At 37.5% G+C, this 21,067-nt stretch overlaps 1 protein-coding gene across 1 annotated transcript in view; it reads right to left on the bottom strand.

The window, feature by feature from the left end:
* Positions 1-521: 521 nt before the first annotated feature.
* The window catches only part of LOC128695781 (zinc finger protein 271), a 120,383-nt gene continuing 99,837 nt past the window's right edge, over positions 522-21,067 (bottom strand). The window contains exon 5 of the transcript XR_011393055.1: positions 522-2,190. The gene's annotated coding sequence lies outside the window, so the exon portion shown is untranslated. The remainder of the gene's footprint in view (positions 2,191-21,067) is intronic.

Raw genomic sequence — 21,067 nt, 5'->3', positions numbered from 1 at the left:
AGCCTGAAAACATAACTAATGAACAGAGGAAATGTTAGTTTAGTGCCAGGAATGCCTACATTGTTTATTTTGGACCCTATTTTGAAACTGGAATATTTTGAACTTTGCATTAAATTGGCCAAATTACCAATTTCCAGTCACTTTATTTGGTTGGTGAAACAGTTGACTTGGCGATTTCTTCTGCTCAATCGATAGAAGTAATACTAGTGAAATAGCTAAGAATTTGGTTGACTGGAATACTGTAATTGGCCTAAAATGGGAGTCAAGGTCGGCAAAATCACCGATGCGTAAATATCGCCGACACATCAAAATTCGCAAGAGCATAATTTTGTAAATTTTCCATCAAATTTCGTATTTTGAGTTTTATAACCTTCAGAAAAAGATTCTCTACCATTTCATAAGAAAAAATAACAAAATTATTTTTTGAAAATTCTTGGACCCTGATGCACACTGAAATTTGGCCTCTGGACCCTGAAAGGGTTAAGTTGATAAAATGTTAAAAGGATAATAACTAATATTAATAACTATAGGAATATACAGACATGTTTATTAACATTACTTCAGCTGTTTAATATACCTAACAAATATAACAAATATACATAATACAAAAAAATACACAAATAAATTTAGAGTACATGACAAGTGGTGAAACTCAAAATATAGTTCCTGTAAAATAGAAAACAAACAAGTTTAATCCCAGAAAGAGTAGGAGAGTTTCAATTCCCTGAATCAAGAGCCCCCTCACCATGGGCAAGGCAACTTTCTTGAAGGTAATGATCCAAAGAAGCACTTCAAAGTGTGTTATGTAAAAGTTCAATATTATGGTCTCTCTACTGAATGAACCTTCATGTGTCGTACTAAATATGATTTATGTTTAAAGTCTTTTAGACACACTGAACACTGGTATGGATGGTCTTGTGAATGAACTACTATGTGCTGTATTAGATTTGATTTTTTTGAAAAATCTTTCAGACACTCGGAACATTTGAATGGTTTTTCTTTTGTATGAACTTTCATGTGTTGTATGAGTGTTGATGTTTGTGAAAAGGCTTTTACACAATCTGAACACTTGTATGGTTTTTCTTGTGTATGAACTCGTGTGTGTTGAATTAGAGACGATTTCAGTGAAAAGTTTTTTAGACACACGGAACACTGATATGGTTTTTCTTGTGAATGAACATTCATGTGTTTTATTTGTGTTGATTTATGTGCAAAGACCTTTAGACACTCTGGACACTGAAAAGGTTTTTCTTGTGTATGAATTCTCATGTGTTGCCTTAGATGTGATTTATGTGAAAAATCTTTTAGGCATTCAGAACAGTGAAATGATTTGTCTAGTGTATGAGTTCCCATGTGTTGCATTAGAGCAGATTTATATGAGAAGTCTTTCAGACATTTTGTACACCAATATGCTTTTTCTTTAGTATGAACTCTTATGTGCTGCCTTAGAGCTGATTTATGTTTAAATTCCTTTAGACACTCAGAACACCGATATGGTTTTTCTTGTGTATGAATTCCCATGTATTGCATTGGAAATAACTTATGTGATAAGTCCTGAAGATGCTCAGGACTCTGATATGTTGTTTTCTCTGTAGCAACTCTGTGTTGCATGATGTTATTCATCTGCAAACTTACACACTGAATACAAATACAATTTTTGTTAAATATTCTCTCGTTAATTTGTAACCAGAAAATTATTTGTGAGAAAAGTCATTAGACCCACTAACAATATACATGATCGCTTGTATTTATATGTTATTTACTGTACAAACTATCTTATGTCTAGAAATAAATAATTTTAAAATCATACAAATATATAATTATTGCCTAAATGAGAGATTATTTTCTATCTTCCTAAATAAACAATATAAGTAATCAACTCATCAATATTTTGTTCCTCAAAAGATATTATTTTATTATGATTACAACAGCACACAGCATCAACAGCACACAGCATCAACAGCACACAGCATCAACAGCACAACAGCATCAACTTATGTCCACTGGTTACTGAGGGTATGAATGTAAGTGTCAGCATAATAAAGTGAGCATCATCAGAATATATTTATGACAATATGGTCAATATTATTACACTGCTCATACTATTTCTGCAGTATATCTTTCACTTATATCAGTTTCATCATGCTAGCTGCTGGACTGCAAATGTAATTCTTTCGTTGAAAAGATCAACTGCAAAATGAAAAGAATGTGATTAACATTACGACTGGTCCCTGAATTACAATCATTTAAACTAAGAATAATCAGAGGACTTTAGAACAAAATTATTTTGTCATGAATAATGATTTGCACAGAGACTAAAAGCATTCAACATCTTTTACTGTTAAGAAGACTCAGTCCTATTCTAAGTCTCCTCAAAATAATGTGAATATAACACCTTCTAAAAGCTGAAATAATCACAGACAATACATCTGATCTCTAACCCACCATTCTACTCACCAATATAACAAATCAAAATTATTTTCTGAAAAGTATTTTCACTGTTATTTTACTAAATGCATTCATAATTTGTTTACAGCCATTATATACAGAGATTGTAAAGAACTATTGATTTAATTACAATTTTTGTAAGAGAAGTCCCACCAAGGTAGGGCGACCCGAAAAAGAAGAACCATTTCCACCATCATTCACTCTTGTCTTGCCAGAAGCCCATCAATATTACAGTGCAGACGTCTATCTAAACAACAAATATCCCCACCCCTCCTTCAGAGTGCAGGCACTGTGCTTTCCTCCTCCAGGATTCAAGTCCAACTGGCTGATTTTCCTGACTATTTTCATGTTACCCACTAATACTCCAATTTCATGGCAAGTCATTAAAACCATTTGCCTTCACTCACGTACAACTGCTCGATGTCCAAGCCCCATGCAAACAAAATCTCCTTTACCCCTTCCCTCCAACCTTCCCTAAGGCAACCCCCTACCCTGCCTTTCCTCCACTACATTCTATTTTGCTTTATCCTCTCTAAATGTCCAAATCACTTCAACAACCCTTCTTCTTCCCCCCCTCCCCCCGATAATATTTTCAGTAATCCTGCACCTACTCTTAATTTCTAAGCTACAAATTATCTGCATAATGTTCACACCACACAATGCACTCTGACATGATATCTCCACTCCCTGTAGCCTCTTACTTGCTGCAATATTCACAAACCATGCTTCATACCCATATAAGAGAGTTGGTACCACCATACTCTCATACATTCCCCTTTTTACCTCCATGGATAATATTCTTTGTCTCCACAGATGCTTCAATGCACCACTAACCTTTTTCCCTGAAATACAAAAGTAAAAGATATAAATAAAAATTTAAAATAAAGTTCATAAGTAATTTTTTTCATTACAGTATGGCCCCACTTACACGACATGTTAGGTTCCAGGCTGCCACTGGAAAGCGGACATCACCATAAAGCAGAACACCCTTTTATTCCACTTAAAAATGCATATAAATGCCAGATAACAAGTTTACACTAACATATATTAAGTTAGCAAATAGAACTGGGTTTTAGAGAAAGATGGGACACCTCCAGCACACTGCGGCAGCACCTGCATCCTAGCAACTCTTATTCTTCAAGAAACCATCGCTCATCAAAGCTTGTGATGGCCTAATTGAATGTACAACTACATGAACCCACGTAGACCACAAAATGACCCAAGAATACTAAGAATGTAACCCAAATCTTGACAAAATAAAAGAGCTAAGGAAGACAGCCCTGCTAACCCTCTGGTGGCCTGGTGGTTAACGCTCTCGCTCTGAAACGTTGTCAGTCCCTCGGCCTGGAGAAGTTCAGCTCCCGGCTTTCTGGTGTTTTCACGGTCGCTCTTACGTGCTAGAACTTTAATTTGTGTCATCAATCCTATACGATACATCCCTCTAGCGCCTGGAACCAATCTTGGGCGGAAAACATTATATACTGAGTCAAAAAAGGAGAATTAGTGTGCATTACCTAGCAGAGTTTACTGCCAGAGGGGAATCATAGGCCTGTTTCCCGTGTGAAAAAAATAATAATAATTGAACGTTGTGTCAGAGGAAAGAAAGTCTCCCTGAAAGCATTGAGTATACATAGTGTATAGTGTATACTACAGTGGCTCCCTAGTATATTGATGATAAAGGCTAAAGTGTCATTTGAAAACAGGTGAATTTGTAAATGAAGTGATAAGCCTATAGAGGCAGGTGCCAGAAGTCGCCAGAAACTTACCACAGGTCAGCTGTTTTTAATAATCTTCCTGGCCTGCTAGTGTACTCGCATATAATCTAGTGATACCAGTGAATAGCAGAATACAGTGTTGTAGTAGCAACTAACCAGTATTATAATGGTACTTAGTGGAGTGGAGTGACTTTCATTAGTTTCATTTTCTTGAAATACGAGACGTTACTGTGAATTTCATATAACCTGTAGTTACCAGCGGTCGCAATATACACAACGAGAAGCAATTATTACTACAGAAAAAGCGTCCTTCCTCCAAAATTTGCACCAGTCAACTATAGTGATAATATAGCATTTATTGTGGTGGAGACGGAAAAACAAAAATAGAAAAGCCAGATACAGCGATTGATAAACAAAGAGGTCGACTGTACGTCATTGTAGGAGCTGCCAGATATCACCGGCTCTTCAACACGCAAGTTATACTTTTGTATCAGTCAAATCACATATTACTCGGGTAGATAATTTCCAGTAGATCCTTCATGTGTTAGCTCAAATCACCGACCAGTATGTTTTAAATAAGTGACCCACTGATCAGAGCAGATCGACTGGTCCGAACCCTTGACTGGTCCGAACCCTTGACTGGTCCGAACCCGGGACTGGTTTCAAACAGTTTCGTTGGACAATAAAGCAGACTGTAAACGGATGGGTTTGTAGGCGCCCTTATAAACACAAACATTAAAAATCAGGAACGTGACGGTAAGCTGTCCAATATACAAAAAGAGTTAGAAACAGAAATACAAATAGCTAGAGCTTCATTTAAGGTTATTAATATAATATTCAAGAGGTTGCTAGTAGACTTGCAGTAAATCAACCATTCAAATCATTATGAAGCTGTGTGTAGTCTGTGGTCAGTCAAACAAACGGGCTACCACATGGATAAATTGTCATTTTTGTGGAAATTGGTGTCACGCTCCTTGTGCAGATATCCCAGAACTAGCTACAAGCAGTATTAAAACAGAGAAGTGTTTTTGGGTATGCCCAAATGAGGAAAATCTGTGGACTAAAATCACAAGGGTATTAAAAGAGGATAACATCAAAGCTGCTTTCATAGAAAACCTGGAAGCTTTCTACAACAGATGGGAACATAAAAAGTCCGGGCTGAATGGTACTGCCCTTGATACTGGCCATGTAGTCACAAACTGTAAGGCTGGAGGTGATGTCCTGGTAGTCAGTAAATGTAGGGCTGATAGTGCTGTCCTGGGAGACAGTAATGGTGAAGCTGGAGGTGCTGTCCTGGGAGACAGTAATGGTGAAGCTGGAGATACTGTCCTGGGAGACAGTAATGGTGAAGCTGGAGGTGCTGTCCTGGGAGACAGAAATGGTGAAGCTGGAGATACTGTCCTGGTAGACAGTAATGGTGAAGCTGGAGATTTTGTCCAGGTAGTCGGGAATTATACGCAGGAAGGAATACATATAAATGACCTCATAGAGGACAGGAGCCATAGTAGGGAAACAAGTGTAGTCAAAGATAAGATAAAACCAATATTGCAAACCAGAAATACCGCAGGAAATAGCAAACAAGAGGACTCCAATAGCAATAGTGAGGATAAATTACCAAAAACAACTGGTGGGAGCTCCATTGTTGGTGCTAAGGAGGATAGGAATAAGACAGGGAAACATGCACCAACAGGGAATACAGTCACAGAAACCCAAGGCAAACGGAAACCAAGCCTGTGCACATACTATGCACTTGGTATCTGCTGGCATGGGAAATCTGGAAAAACAGATGGGACATGCAACTATGACCACCCTAGAAAATGTCATGCCCATATGACAACAGGAAAATGCAAACTCCCTTCCTGTAAGCTTTTTCACCCTGAAATGTGTACCTCTTCAGTACAGGAAAGACTGTGCTATAACTTAAATTGCCAGGCATACCATCTAAAGGGGACAAAAAGATACAAAACATCCAGGCCATGGGAAAACCTGGGTAGCCACAGCCACTCAAGAGGGAGAGGTTTTTTAGTGCCAGGAAGGAAAAAAAACTGGCAGGAAATGGCAGAAATCGTACACCAAATCCAGTCATTCCTGGAGTGGAACCACAGTCGATGGCCTCCACTCCAAACCAACAGATACAGATACTAATGCCGGAAAAAAAATCCCCCCCCAGTACCAACAATACCACCAGTCCGATAACATTCTTCTTTGCAAATATACAGGGTCTAAAGCCAGCAATAAACAACAAAATACCTTTCATCCGTGGACTGCTTGCAGAGGCAAAGGCAATGTTCGCGGCTTTCACTGAGACCCACATAAAGGATCACTTGGACAACGAAATATGGATCCCAGGTTACAACCTATACAGATGTGACAGAGTGAACAGGCAAAAGGGGGGGGTTGGCCTGTACATTGCAGAGTCACTTGTTTGCACAGAACTGCTTAATGCCTCAAATGACGTAGTGGAAGTTTTAGCAGTAAAGGTCGAGAACCAAAACCTAGTCATTGTGGTAGTCTACAAGCCTCCGGATGCAACATCCCAGCAATTCCAGGAACAGCTGTTAAAAATTGACCACTGTCTGGAAAATCTTCCAGCTCCTGCACCCAACATCTTGCTCCTGGGGGATTTCAACTTAAGGCACCTAAAATGGAGGAATATAGCAAATAATATTGTTGCAGTAATAACACCAGGAGGCAGCTCTGATGAAAACTCACACTCACACGAGCTTTTAAATCTCTGCACAAAATTCAATTTAAACCAGCAAATAATAGAGCCTACTAGACTGGAGAATACACTAGACCTCATCTTCACTAACAATGATGATCTGATAAGAAATGTCACCATATCAAAAACAATATACTCAGATCACAACATAATTGAGGTTCAGACATGTATGCGTGGAGCCTCAGACCGACAAAATGAGACTAGTCACGAGGGAGCATTCACCAAATACAACTTCAATAACAAAAACATAAAGTGGGACCAAGTAAACCAAGTCCTAACCGATATAAGCTGGGAAGATATACTAAGCAACACAGACCCAAACTTATGCCTAGAACAGATTAACTCGGTGGCACTCGATGTATGCACAAGGCTTATTCCTCTAAGAAAAAGGAGGAGTAGATGTAAAATAGAAAGAGACAGGCGCTCCCTTTACAGGCGACGGAAAAGAATAACAGAGCGGCTAAAAGAGGTCAATATATCAGAAATGCGCAGGGAGACACTGGTCAGAGAAATAGCAAGCATCGAACTTAAGCTAAAAGAATCCTTTAGGAGTCAGGAATCGCGGGAAGAACTAAAAGCCATAAATGAAATCGAAAGAAACCCAAAGTATTTCTTCTCCTATGCCAAATCAAAATCGAGAACAACGTCCAGTATTGGGCCCCTACTTAAACAAGATGGGTCCTACACAGATGACAGCAAGGAAATGAGTGAGCTACTCAAGTCCCAATATGACTCAGTTTTTAGCAAGCCGCTAACCAGACTGAGAGTCGAAGATCAAAATGAATTTTTTATGAGAGAGCCACAAAATTTGATTAACACAAGCCTATCCGATGTTATCCTGACGCCAAATGACTTCGAACAGGCGATAAATGACATGCCCATGCACTCTGCCCCAGGGCCAGACTCATGGAACTCTGTGTTCATCAAGAACTGCAAGAAGCCCCTATCACGAGCCTTTTCCATCCTATGGAGAGGGAGCATGGACACGGGGGTCGTCCCTCAGTTACTAAAAACAACAGACATAGCCCCACTCCACAAAGGGGGCAGTAAAGCAACAGCAAAGAACTACAGACCAATAGCACTAACATCCCATATCATAAAAATCTTTGAAAGGGTCCTAAGAAGCAAGATCACCACCCATCTAGAAACCCATCAGTTACACAACCCAGGGCAACATGGGTTTAGAACAGGTCGCTCCTGTCTGTCTCAACTACTGGATCACTACGACAAGGTCCTAAATGCACTAGAAGACAAAAAGAATGCAGATGTAATATATACAGACTTTGCAAAAGCCTTCGACAAGTGTGACCATGGCGTAATAGCGCACAAAATGCGCGCTAAAGGAATAACAGGAAAAGTTGGTCGATGGATCTATAATTTCCTCACTAACAGAACACAGAGAGTAGTCGTCAACAGAGTAAAGTCCGAGGCAGCTACGGTGAAAAGCTCTGTTCCACAAGGCACAGTACTAGCTCCCATCTTGTTCCTCATCCTCATATCCGACATAGACAAGGATGTCAGCCACAGCACCGTGTCTTCCTTTGCAGATGACACCCGAATCTGCATGACAGTGTCTTCCATTGCAGACACTGCAAGGCTCCAGGCGGACATCAACCAAATCTTTCAGTGGGCTGCAGAAAACAATATGAAGTTCAACGATGAGAAATTTCAATTACTCAGATATGGTAAACATGAGGAAATTAAATCTTCATCAGAGTACAAAACAAATTCTGGCCACAAAATAGAGCGAAACACCAACGTCAAAGACCTGGGAGTGATTATGTCGGAGGATCTCACCTTCAAGGACCATAACATTGTATCAATCGCATCTGCTAGAAAAATGACAGGATGGATAATGAGAACCTTCAAAACTAGGGAGGCCAAGCCCATGATGACACTCTTCAGGTCACTTGTTCTATCTAGGCTGGAATATTGCTGCACTCTAACAGCACCTTTCAAGGCAGGTGAAATTGCCGACCTAGAAAATGTACAGAGAACTTTCACGGCGCGCATAACGGAGATAAAACACCTCAATTACTGGGAGCGCTTGAGGTTTCTAAACCTGTATTCCCTGGAACGCAGGAGGGAGAGATACATGATTATATACACCTGGAAAATCCTAGAGGGACTAGTACCGAACTTGCACACGAAAATCACTCACTACGAAAGCAAAAGACTTGGCAGACGATGCACCATCCCCCCAATGAAAAGCAGGGGTGTCACTAGCACGTTAAGAGACCATACAATAAGTGTCAGGGGACCGAGACTGTTCAACTGCCTCCCAGCACACATAAGGGGGATTACCAACAGACCCCTGGCAGTCTTCAAGCTGGCACTGGACAAGCACCTAAAGGCAGTTCCTGATCAGCCGGGCTGTGGCTCGTACGTTGGTTTGCGTGCAGCCAGCAGCAACAGCCTGGTTGATCAGGCGCTGATCCACCAGGAGGCCTGGTCACAGACCGGGCCGCGGGGGCGTTGACCCCCGAAACTCTCTCCAGGTAAACTCCAGGTCCAGGTAAAGGAGGCTCACACGGTCTCTCCAGAGGTATAGTGGCTCTGGTGGCCTTCGATTCCCCAGCCAGAGTAGAAACATTGGACGTGTTTCTTTCCACCTGTTGTCTATGTTCCCCATCAGTAAAATGGGTACCTGGGTGTTAGTCGACTGGTGTGGGTCGCATCCTGGGACACTGACCTAAGGAGGCCTGGTCACAGACCGGGCCGCGGGGGCGTTGACCCCCGGAACTCTCTCCAGATAAACTCCAGATAAGAACTCGACTTGTCTACCCAGCAGGACGCCGGTGTATCATCAACCCCCCTCACCACCACCACCCAGGGAACAACAACAACAAACATGGCTGACTCCCCCTCCAACTCCACTCCCTTCAAAGGATTCACCCATGATAACTTAGGTATGACTATTCCTGACAATATCAGGGACTACATCGTTGCTCTAGGATACGAAATCAAAGATATTAAAGCATCACTTGTGCGACGAGAATCCAAGATAACCAACCTCAAGAACAAGATCCAAAACCTTGAAGGGAAGATTACCTCGGGAAGTGCTGACACAGAAAATACTCTGAAAACAGCAATAGCCAGTCACACTGAGCAAATAACAACTCTAAATATGAAGGTTGAAGAAGCAATCAAGGACTGGAATCAGAACATGCACACTCGGCTGAATGAATACCTTGAGTTCCAAGATGACAAAACTGAACAAGATAAGTTGTCTGATGCAGTTATAATAAACAGTCCACACATTCCTAGTGACATAACCCAAGAACAGTGCAAAGAAACTGCTATCAGGATAATACAGGACCATGTACAAGTTATCGTGCAAAACAATGAAATCAAAGAAACACGTTTGTTAGGAAAACAAGGTAGTAAACACAGTATCATGATCAGACTTCATTCATATGATAAAAGAAAGGACTTAATTAAATCAGTAATTACAATGAAAAATGGAGTGTACATCAACGAGTGTCTAACGAGATAACGTCAAAACCTTCTGTTCAGGTTGAGAAAACTTAAACAGGAAAACAAAATACATCAGTGTTTCACTCGAGATGGGAAAATACTAATTAGAAAAACTTCAACAGGACAACAATACACCATCTCAAATGAACATAATTTCTCTATCTTCCTTAGAAAAGTTAACATTTCTGTAACAGATTAGATAAGTGTCCTTAACACATACAGTAGGGCCCCACTTATACGGCGGGTTAGGTTCCAGGCTGTCGCTGGAAATGCATATAAATGCATATAAATGCCAGACAACAAGCTTACACTAAATTACATTAAGTTAGTAATAGAACTAGGCATTAAAAGCACACAAAGTAAAATACAGTCACAGTAAATTCATTACTTATCTTAAAGTATTTGTAATCTTAATGTAGGGACAGAGGTGAGTAGTACTTATTTGTAGGAAGTCAGGTGCAGGTAGCCCAGGTGTAGGTAGCACTGGCTCTCCGTCTCATACTTAATATACGATATTTAAAACATCCCAGAGAGGTAAAATACACATACAGTACACTCATTATTTACCTTAAAATATGTGTAGTCTTAATATAGGAAGAGAGGTAAGTAGTATTTATTTGTAGAAAGTCAGTGTAGGTAGCCGGTAGGTGTAGCCCGCCTGGGCTACACCTACCGGTTACCTACACTGTGGCCCAGAGCCATATTATTAACATCGACATGCCTTGTTCACTGAATTTAATCATTTCTAATAACTACCTTTAGATGTCATCATAAACGAAGGTAGAAGTAATGAATAATTCATGCCGAAAATTGTAAACAAAAGCGGAGTGAGGGAGTGGCTGGGCCAAACGCAGAGTCATACATGTTTTCTCTGATGGCTGAACAGAGAAAACGTAATGTTGTCCCTCCACCCGGCTACCACACAGCTCCACAAGTATTATTATCAGAGCACACATAAAATATGCAATAAATGCCAGACAACTAGTTTACACTAACTTATATTAAGTTAGCAATACAAATAGGAATTAAAAACACAATAAAAGGTAAGATACACACAGAGTACACTTATTACTTACCTTAAAATATTAATATTAACCCTTTGAGGGCTTTGGACGTACTAGTACGGCTTACGACCCAGGGTTTTTGACGTACTAGTACGCCTAAATTCTAGCGCCCTCAAATCTAGTGGGAGAAAGCTGGTAGGCCTCCATATGAAAGAATGGGTCTATGTGGTCAGTGTGCATGGTATAAAAAAAATCCTGCAGCACACAGTGCATAATGAGAAAAAAAAAACTTTGACCGTTTTTTTGGAATAAAACAGCGACTTTGCACTGTATTTTCGTATGGTATTTATTGTTGTATTCTAGTTTTCTTGGTCTCATTTTATAGAATGGAAGGCATATCATAGAAATTGAGATGATTTTGACTGGTTTTACAATGAAAAGTACCTTGAAATTGAGCTCAAAGTAGCAGAAATGTTCGATTTTTACCAAAGTTCAAAAGTAAACAAATCATGCTATGCGTCCAATACACGTCAACTGGTGAGTCTAATATTCTTTTGCAAGTGCGCCAATATGATTCATACCATTTTTTACACTAATGCAGTAGTCTGCATAACAGTAAATCTTCTATTTTTTGTGAGAATAAAAATTCAAAGTGGAAAGCAAAAGAATGTAAGAGGGGCCTTGAGACGTGACTAATGAACAGAGGAAATGTCATTTTAGTGCCAGGAATGTATTTCTTGTTTGTTCTGGACCCTATTCAGAAATTGGCATCTTTCGAAATTTGTGTGAAATTGGCAAAATTGCTAAATTCTGACCACTGTACTGGATAGTTGAAATTGGTAAATGGGTGGTTTCTTGCACTCATTCAATAGAAAAAATGGAGTTCTAGTGAAATATTCATGTTTTTTGTCGACTAGTACAGTGGAACTGGCCGAAAATGGGGCTCAAAGTGGGCAAAATCGCCGATCCGTAAACATCGCCGAGACCGCTAACTTCACGAGAGCATAATTCCGTAAGTTTTCCATCAAATTTCATATTTTTGGTGTCATTATGATCGGGAAAAGATTCTCTATCTTTTCATGAGAATTTTTTTTTTTTTTAAATTTGGCCGACCCTGAGAACGAGTCTTGGAGAGGGCCTGTCGACCCTCAAAGGGTTAATGTGTGAGAGGTGAGTGGCAGGGTGTTTATTGAATAAAATCTGAATGGCACACCATCATCCTCTAACTTGGCACTTAAAGCAAGAGGTTTATGACTTCTCTTTTTATTACGGCTAACCTTAGACGCCATCGTCAATGAGAGCCAACTAGTTAACGAAAGAGTAAACGAGAGACAGAACGAGATACAGAGGTGAGACATTGTAAGAACACAAACTGAACAGGTAGTGGACGATCACTTGGTCAGGCAAAATAAATGCGTATTAATATGTGTCTACTTTTAGTTCATTAACGTCCATTTGTAAGAGTTTGTAAAACATTTACCTCAATATTTTTTTATTTTAATAATAATTACCTCACAATACAAATACTCTTACATTGTGTACAAGTTGTACAAGTTAGTTCAGAATAAACAAACAGCAACACACCATTTTTAGAGTGAATGAAGATAATAATATTAATAATAATTTATTTATTTATTTATTTATTTATTTATTTATTTATTTATTTAAAAATTTGAGCGCACATACAGAGGTACAACAAATACAGGTAAGAGCAGTATGCCAAAGCCACTTATACTATGCATAGCATTACGGGCTGGCTTAAAATTAACTTAAGATTAACTAAGCAATGATGAAATCAGTGATAAAACATTAATGTAAACAGGTTACTATAAAGCACAAGTGAGTATTACAAAGACAGGTCATATGGTTGTATGCATTGTTGTACATTCAGTAGAATGGAGTATTCTGTTAGGTAGTGTATTTAAAAAATAATAAAGTTAGATTGGGTTTTAGGTTTAACATTTATGTGATATAATTGTGAGAAACATTTAAGATATACAATTTATAAGGTTCAGTTATTCAGTATTTATTTGGTTTTGGGTGAGTAAGTGATCTTTGAGAAGAGACTTGAATTTATAAACAGGTAGTGTTTCTTTTATATTTACAGGTAATGAATTCCAGATTTTAGGGCCTTTTATGTGCATTGAGTTCTTACATAGTGTGAGATGGACATGAGGAACATCAAAGAGTGATCTGTGCCTTGTGTTATGGTCATGTGTTCTGTTGAGGTTGGCAAGGAGATGTTTGAGGGGAGGGTTAATATCAGAGTTAAGTGTTCTATGTATGTAATAGGTGCAGTAGTAAGTATGGATGTTTTGTATGGTGAGGAGGTTTAGTGTATTGAATATTGGTGGAGTGTGCTGCCTATAGTGAGAATTTGTTATCATTCTAACTGCAGCCTTTTGTTGGGTAATTAGTGGTCTGAGATGGTTACTTGTTGTTGAGCCCCATGCACAAATTCCATAGGTGAGATAGGGGTAAATAAGAGAGTGATATAGGGCCAGGAGGGCTGACTGTGGAGCATAGTACCGTATCTTCGATAGTATGCCTACAGTCTTGGAAATTTTCTTAGAAATTTGTTGTATATGTGTATGAAATTTGAGTCTATTATCAAGGTGGATTCCTAAGAATTTTCCCTCTGTTAGCTTTGTGATAGGTGATCCGTTTATCATTATGTTAAGAGGGACATCTGTAGCTCTGTTACCAAACTGAATGAAGTAGGTTTTGTCAATGTTTAGTGTAAGTTTGTTAGTTCTCATCCAGGTAGATATTTTCTGTAATTCGGTATTTACAGTATTGGCTAGCGTGACTGGGCTCGGGTGGGAGAAGACGTATGTAGTGTCATCTGCAAATAGTGTGGGTTTGAGTAATTGCGAAGCATTTGGTAGGTCATTTATGTATAGGAGAAAGAGAAGAGGGCCAAGGACACTTCCCTGTGGGACACCAACTGTAATTGGTTGTGCAGAGGAGTTTGCCCCATTTGCATACACATATTGGCTTCTGTTGCTGAGGTATGACTTGAGGTAGTTGAGGGAGTGCCCTCTTATACCATAGTGTGACAATTTTACGTGGAGCAAGTCATGGTCAACTGTATCAAAAGCTTTACGTAAGTCAATGAAGATCCCCAGTGGGACTTCTTTTTTCTCTATTGCAGTGTATATATGTTCTAGCATGTGTATAATAGCATCATTAGTATTTTTATTAGGCCTGAATCCAAATTGGCAGGGGTTGAGTATGTTTTGGGAGATAAGGTAGGAGTAGATTCGTTTATGAATTAATTTTTCGAAGATTTTTGAGAGAGGGTGTAAGTTGGATATTGGCCTATAGTTATTCAACTCTGTTTGGTCTCCTCCTTTGTGGATCGGGGTGACCCTTGCTATTTTGAGTACTGTAGGGAAGGTGGAGGATTCAATGGATTTGTTAAAAAGTGTTGCAATGATTGGTGATAGCACTTGTGACACTTTTTTGTATATAAAGGGTGGTAAGGTATTTAAATCTCCTGCCTTGTTTTTTAGTGTGTTGATAATAAGGGAGACTTCGTATGGGTTAGTCGGAGCTAGGAACAGTGTGTTCGGGTAGTTGCCGGTGAGGTAGTCATTTGGTGGGGTATCTGAGCTTGGGATTTTATTGGCAAGGTTTTGTCCTATAGTGGAGAAGAAATCATTGAGTCTGTTTGCTGTTTCTGTTGGTGGGAGTTGGGGTTCATCTGATTTTGCTAATTTTATTTCGCTATTTCGTGATATCTTTTTTGTTCCCAGAATTTCTGATAGGGTTTTCCAGGTCTTTTTTATATCACCTCGTAAGTTGGATAATCTGTTCTCATAATACAATTTTTTTGCCCTTCTTATCAGGCTGGTTAGGATTGACGAGTAACGTTTTGTTTGGTCTCTGGTTATGTGACCCATTCTGTACTGTTTTTCATATTGGTGTTTTGTATTTATGGATTTGAGAATGCTGGGTGTTAGCCAGGGACTGTTCAGTCTCTTAGCTGTCATCTGTTTAGTTTTTTTAGGGCAGTGCTTGTTATAGAGGTATTGGGTCTTTTTTAGAAAATTATTAATACATTCGTCAATATCTGTATAGATTTCTAGCTCAGTGTGCCAGTCAATGTTTGCTACTGCTGTTGTGAAGTTATTAATGGCTGCCTCATTGTGAAGTCTGAAGGTGACTTTAGTAGTGTCTTGGGGTAATTTACCAAGAGTTGTTATGAGGAAAGTCGGGTAGTGGTCTGTGGTATTATCTGTAATTATGCCTGATTTTAAAGGGGATATGGTGTTGGTCCAGATGTGGTCAAGTAGGGAAACACTAGTCTCTGTAACTCTTGTAGGTTTTGTTACTGTTGGTAGCAACATACAGTTACTCATTGTGTTTGTGAATTCAGTAACGTGTGGGTCCTGGTCTTGCAGGAGATTTATATTGAAGTCACCTGAGAGTAGTAAGTGATCTTTGTTCATGCGTGCATCAGTTATCATACTTCCTAGGTTTTGACTAAATTGGCTAATGTTTGACTGTGGAACTCTGTAGATGTTTATCAATGTGAGAGGTTTTTGTAGGTATTTGGATTTGAATTTGGCTATTATATATTCCCCATGTTCATCCCTTGTGCAAGTATTAGTGATACATTCTAGTTGGTCTGAGTAGTATATGGCTGTGCCACCCCCTTGTTGGTCTGGCCTACAGTTGTGTATGGCTGTGTAACCAGGAATGGCATAGACATCTGTACTATCAGGCTTTAGCCAGGTTTCAGTTAGTGTAATGATGGACATATTGGCATGTAAGGAATTTAGTAATGCTATGAGGTCATCGTAATGCTTGCTTAAAGATCTGATATTGTAGTTAAAGATAGTTATGTTGTTGTTGGCACTGAGAAGTGCCTTTGATTGTTCTGCAGTGTAGTAATTACAGTAACTGTTTGATTCATTTAAGTCATTAAATAAGAGATTGGTATCAGGATCAATGCTTGTAATCATAAGATTTGTAGTGAATCTATAGTTAGAATTAAGTATAAAACAAAGTAAATAGTCTTAAGCTAAAAAATAGCACCTGAATTATTTAACAAATGTAAAATAATGAGCTAAGGTAGTTTTTTTTTTTTTTTTTTTTTTTTAAGCTAAAATAAAGGAGACAATATAAAAGGGACTAATACAAATATAGTGATGATCAAATAATGGAGCTTGGGAATATGATAGTAGGTAGTACTATAAAGGTAATTCTTTAAAGTTAGAATTATAGTATAAAATAATAATATAAAAGGGACTAATATAAGTTGTGGTGAACAATAAAGTGGTAATCAAATAATGAGCTTTGGAATATAATGGCAAAATTGTGAACTTATTCTACTTTAGCACCTGAGAATAGCACCTTGATTATTTTAACAATTGTGAATATATAAACTAGGGTAGTTATATAAAGCTAAAATAAAGGAGAAAATATATAAGGGACTAAAATTAAGTAATGGTAAACAAAGTTAAATGGACAGGTGGTCACTATGAAATAATATTGGTTTAGGAGTAAGATCTGATTTGTAATATTAAATAAATTGAGCAGTTTATTGCACAATAAAAGTAAAAAAAATGAGGTAGTTGGTACTAGCTAGCAAAAGATAGTTTTGGTACTTGCAAAAAAGTAATTGGAATATACACTAATTGCATACACAATGAAAAGTGACTAAAAAAACAAGTAGTGATAAACAAAATTAAATGGACAGGTAAGAATAATGAATATTATTAATTTGGAGTAAGATTTGACTTGTAGTTTAAAATTATGAGCAATTAATAGCAGTAAGAAAGAAGTATAGAGTATTGGAGGTAGTTGGCATTAGCTAGTGATGAAAAATAATAAAAATAATTATGCACAATATAATAGTAACGTACACTATATGTACCACACGTATATATGTATTAAGGGCACTTATCTAATCTGTTACAGAAATGTCAGCTTTTCTAAGGAAGGTAGAGAAATCGTGTTCATTTGAGATGGTATATTGTTGTCCTGTTGATGTTTTCCTTACTAGTATTTTCCCATAATAATAATAATATTATTATTATTATTAATATTAATAATAATAACAATAATATTATTATTATTATTATTATTATTATTATTATTTATTATAAAAAGCACTAAACCCACAAGGGTCGTGAATTGCTATACAGAGTAAAGGCATACAAAAAGAATATTTTTCTACAGTTATCCCCCAGTTTGACTAGAGAAAACGTAATTCTTCCGACACTACCTACACAGCTGCTTTGTAAACAAATCTCATATTTACATCAATTTTTATTCTGAGTGTATGTATCACGTTTATATGCTATGTAATGGGTTTCATATATAATTTTGAGGAAAATATCATAGATGGATTAATGAAAATGCCTATATTGATGTAAAATAAGACATTTAGTGTGCCCAAGAGTGATTATTATTATTACGTAGTATTGGCATCATGAGTAGAGAGAGACTTAGCGATTTTAATGTGTACCTGCACACCAGCACAGTGTGTAAGTATATTTAGGTACAGGTACACATATGTATAATTATCAGAGTACATATAAAATATGCAGTAACTTTAAAACACTTGAAATTTTGGAAAGTTTCCTGACATAATAGATGTGGTCACGGAAAATGTAAACAAACCGGTTGGGGGGCGCCGTATTTGAAAGACTGCTTGCCGTATAGCAAATTTTGGTCATAATTTGACATTGCCGTATTAGCGGAACGCTGTAAGGCGAAACGCCATAAAGCGGGGCCTTACTGTATATACGTGTGGTGCATATAGTGTACGTTACTATTATATTATTGTGCATTATTATTATTTACTATTACATTATTGTGCATTATTATTTTTTTTCTTTTACTAGCTAATACCAGCTACCTAAAATACTTTTTACTTTTTAATTGCTTTTATTGCTCATAATTTTGTGTTGCAAGTCAAATCTTACTCCAAATTAATGTTATTCATGGTTGCTACCTGTCCATTTAATTCAGTTTACCACTACTAATTTAATCCTCTTTATATTGTATGAGCAATTAGTGTAAATTCCAATTACATTATTGTGTGAGTCCCAAAACTATCTTTTGCTAGCTAGTACCAACTACCTCATATTTCTCTACTTTTTAAAGTGCAATTAATTGCTCAACTTATTATACATTACAAATCAGATCTTACTCCCAAATCAATATTATATCAAAGTGACTATCTGTCCATTGAACTTTGTTCACCATTACTTAATTTAGTCCCTTATAAATTTCCTCCTTTATTTTAGCTTTAAATAACTACCTCAGGTCATATATTCACAATTGTTAAAATAATCAAAGTGCTATTCTCAGGTGCTAAAGTGTAATAAGTTCACTATTTTGCCATTAAAATACTCCAGGTGCTATAGACTACCTCAGGTGCTACTGATTTTACTTTTAATACATTCTTTTACTATTATATCCATTAGCTCCTTTATTTTAACTGTAAATATCTACTGTAGTTCATAAACTCACTTGTTAAAATAATTAAGGTGCTATTAGATACTTAAGTGTATAACTGAATTATCAATTCTGTAATAATCCCTTTTTCTTTCAAATTTTTACAAATTTTAGATTAATCATGGTGTCTTAGTCATAAGTCTAGTTGTAGATTCAATATAAATCTTATATCATTTTACTTAGAAAATCTAGTTTGTAAAATTACTCTCATCCTATGATTACAGGCATAGATCCTGATGTAAACTTTTTACAAAATGAATTACATGAATCAACCAGTAACTGTAATTACTACACAGCAGACCAAGCAAAGACATTACTGAGTGCTAACAATAACATAACCATCTTTAACTACAATGTCAGATCCTTGTGCAAACATTATGATGACCTCACAGCATTACTCAGTTCCCTTCAGTCCAATATATCAATCATCACACTCACAGAAACCTGGCCTAAACCTGATATTACAGATTTCTATACCATTCCTGGCTACATGGCCATACACAACTGTAGAACAGACCAGCAAGGGGGAAGAACAGCTATATACTATTCAAATCAACTCGAATGTATCAATAAATCTTGCACAAGGGATGAACATGGAGAATATATCATAGCCAAATTTAACCCTTTGACTGTCGCAACCCCCAATCCTGAGGTGTCTCCTGGTGTCACAAAATTTAAAAAAAAAAAAAATTATTTTTTCTTATGAAATGATAGAGAATCTTTTCCCGATTGTAATGACAACAAAAACACAAAATTTGATGGAAAACTGACGGAATTATGCTCTCGCGAAGTTAGCGACCTTGGCGATATTTACAAATCGGCGATTTCGCCCACTTTGAGCCCTATTTTCGGCTAATTCCATTGCTCCAGTCGACCAAACTCATAGCTATTTCTTTAGAACTCCATTTTTTCTATCGATTGAGTACAAGAAACTGCCCATTTACCGATTTCAACTACCCAATAATGTGGTCAGAAATTTGCAATTTGGCCAATTTCACGAAAATTAAAAAATATGACAATTTCAAAATAAGGTCCAGAATGAACAATGCAGACATTCCTGGCTCTAAAATAAAATTTTCTTTGTTCATCAGTCATGTCTCCAGGCCCCTCTGATATTACTCTTGCTTTCTGTTTTGAATTTTTATTCAAACAAAAAATAGAAGACTTACTATTATGCAGACTACTGCAATACTGTAATAATTGTATAAATAACATCAACCCATTCATGACTGCATATTAGAATGGCTAGTTGGACATTTATTGGATAATGACATCATTTGTTTACTTTTGAACATTGGCAAAAATCAAACATTTCCCCGACTTTGAGCTCCATTTCCAGGTTCTTTTTATAGTAAAATCAATCAAAATCACCTCTATTTCTATAATATGTTTTCCATTCTATCAAATGAGACCAAGAAAATGAGAATACAACCATAAATACTATATGAAAATAGACCACAAATTCGGCATTTTAATTAAAAAAAATGGTCGGAGTTTTATTTTTCTCATTATGCACTGCGTGCTCCAGGATTTTTTTTATATGGTGCACACTGACCACACAGACCCATTCTCTCACATGTGGGCCTACCAGCTTTCTCCTGCTTGATTTGAAGCCGCTAGAATTTATGAGTACGTATATATACGTCAAACACGGTACCTCGTAAGACGTATATATATGGCCGCGACAGTCAAAGGGTTAAATCAAAAGACCTGCAAAAACCCCTTACAGTTATAAACATCTACAGAGTACCACAGTCAAACATTTATCACTTTAGTGAAAAACTAGGAAACATGATTACTGATGCACACATGAATAAAGACCACCTACTACTAACAGATGATTTCAACATAAACATACTACACAACCAGGACCTACAAGTAACTGAATTCACAAACACAATGAGTAACTGCCTGTTGCTACCAGCAATATCTAAGCCTACAAGAATCTCCAAGACAAGCATCTCCTTAATAGACCACATCTGGACAAACACCATATCCCCTTTAAAATCAGGCATAATCACGGACAACACTACAGACAACTACCCAACCTTTCTCATAACTAATCTGGGCAAACTACCACAAGACATTACTAAAGTAACCTTTAGACTACATAACGAGACAGCAGTTAACAACTTTATAGCAGCTATGGTAGACAGCAACCACCCAGGGAAGTACTACCGTCCTGCCAGATGACTGTGAAACAGAAACCTGTAACTGTTTTGCATGAT

The sequence above is a fragment of the Cherax quadricarinatus genome, chromosome 41, assembly GCF_038502225.1.
Source record: "Cherax quadricarinatus isolate ZL_2023a chromosome 41, ASM3850222v1, whole genome shotgun sequence".
NCBI lineage: Eukaryota > Metazoa > Arthropoda > Malacostraca > Decapoda > Parastacidae > Cherax > Cherax quadricarinatus.
Note: the sequence above shows the minus strand (reverse complement) of the source record. Positions and strands in the feature narration are given on the sequence as shown.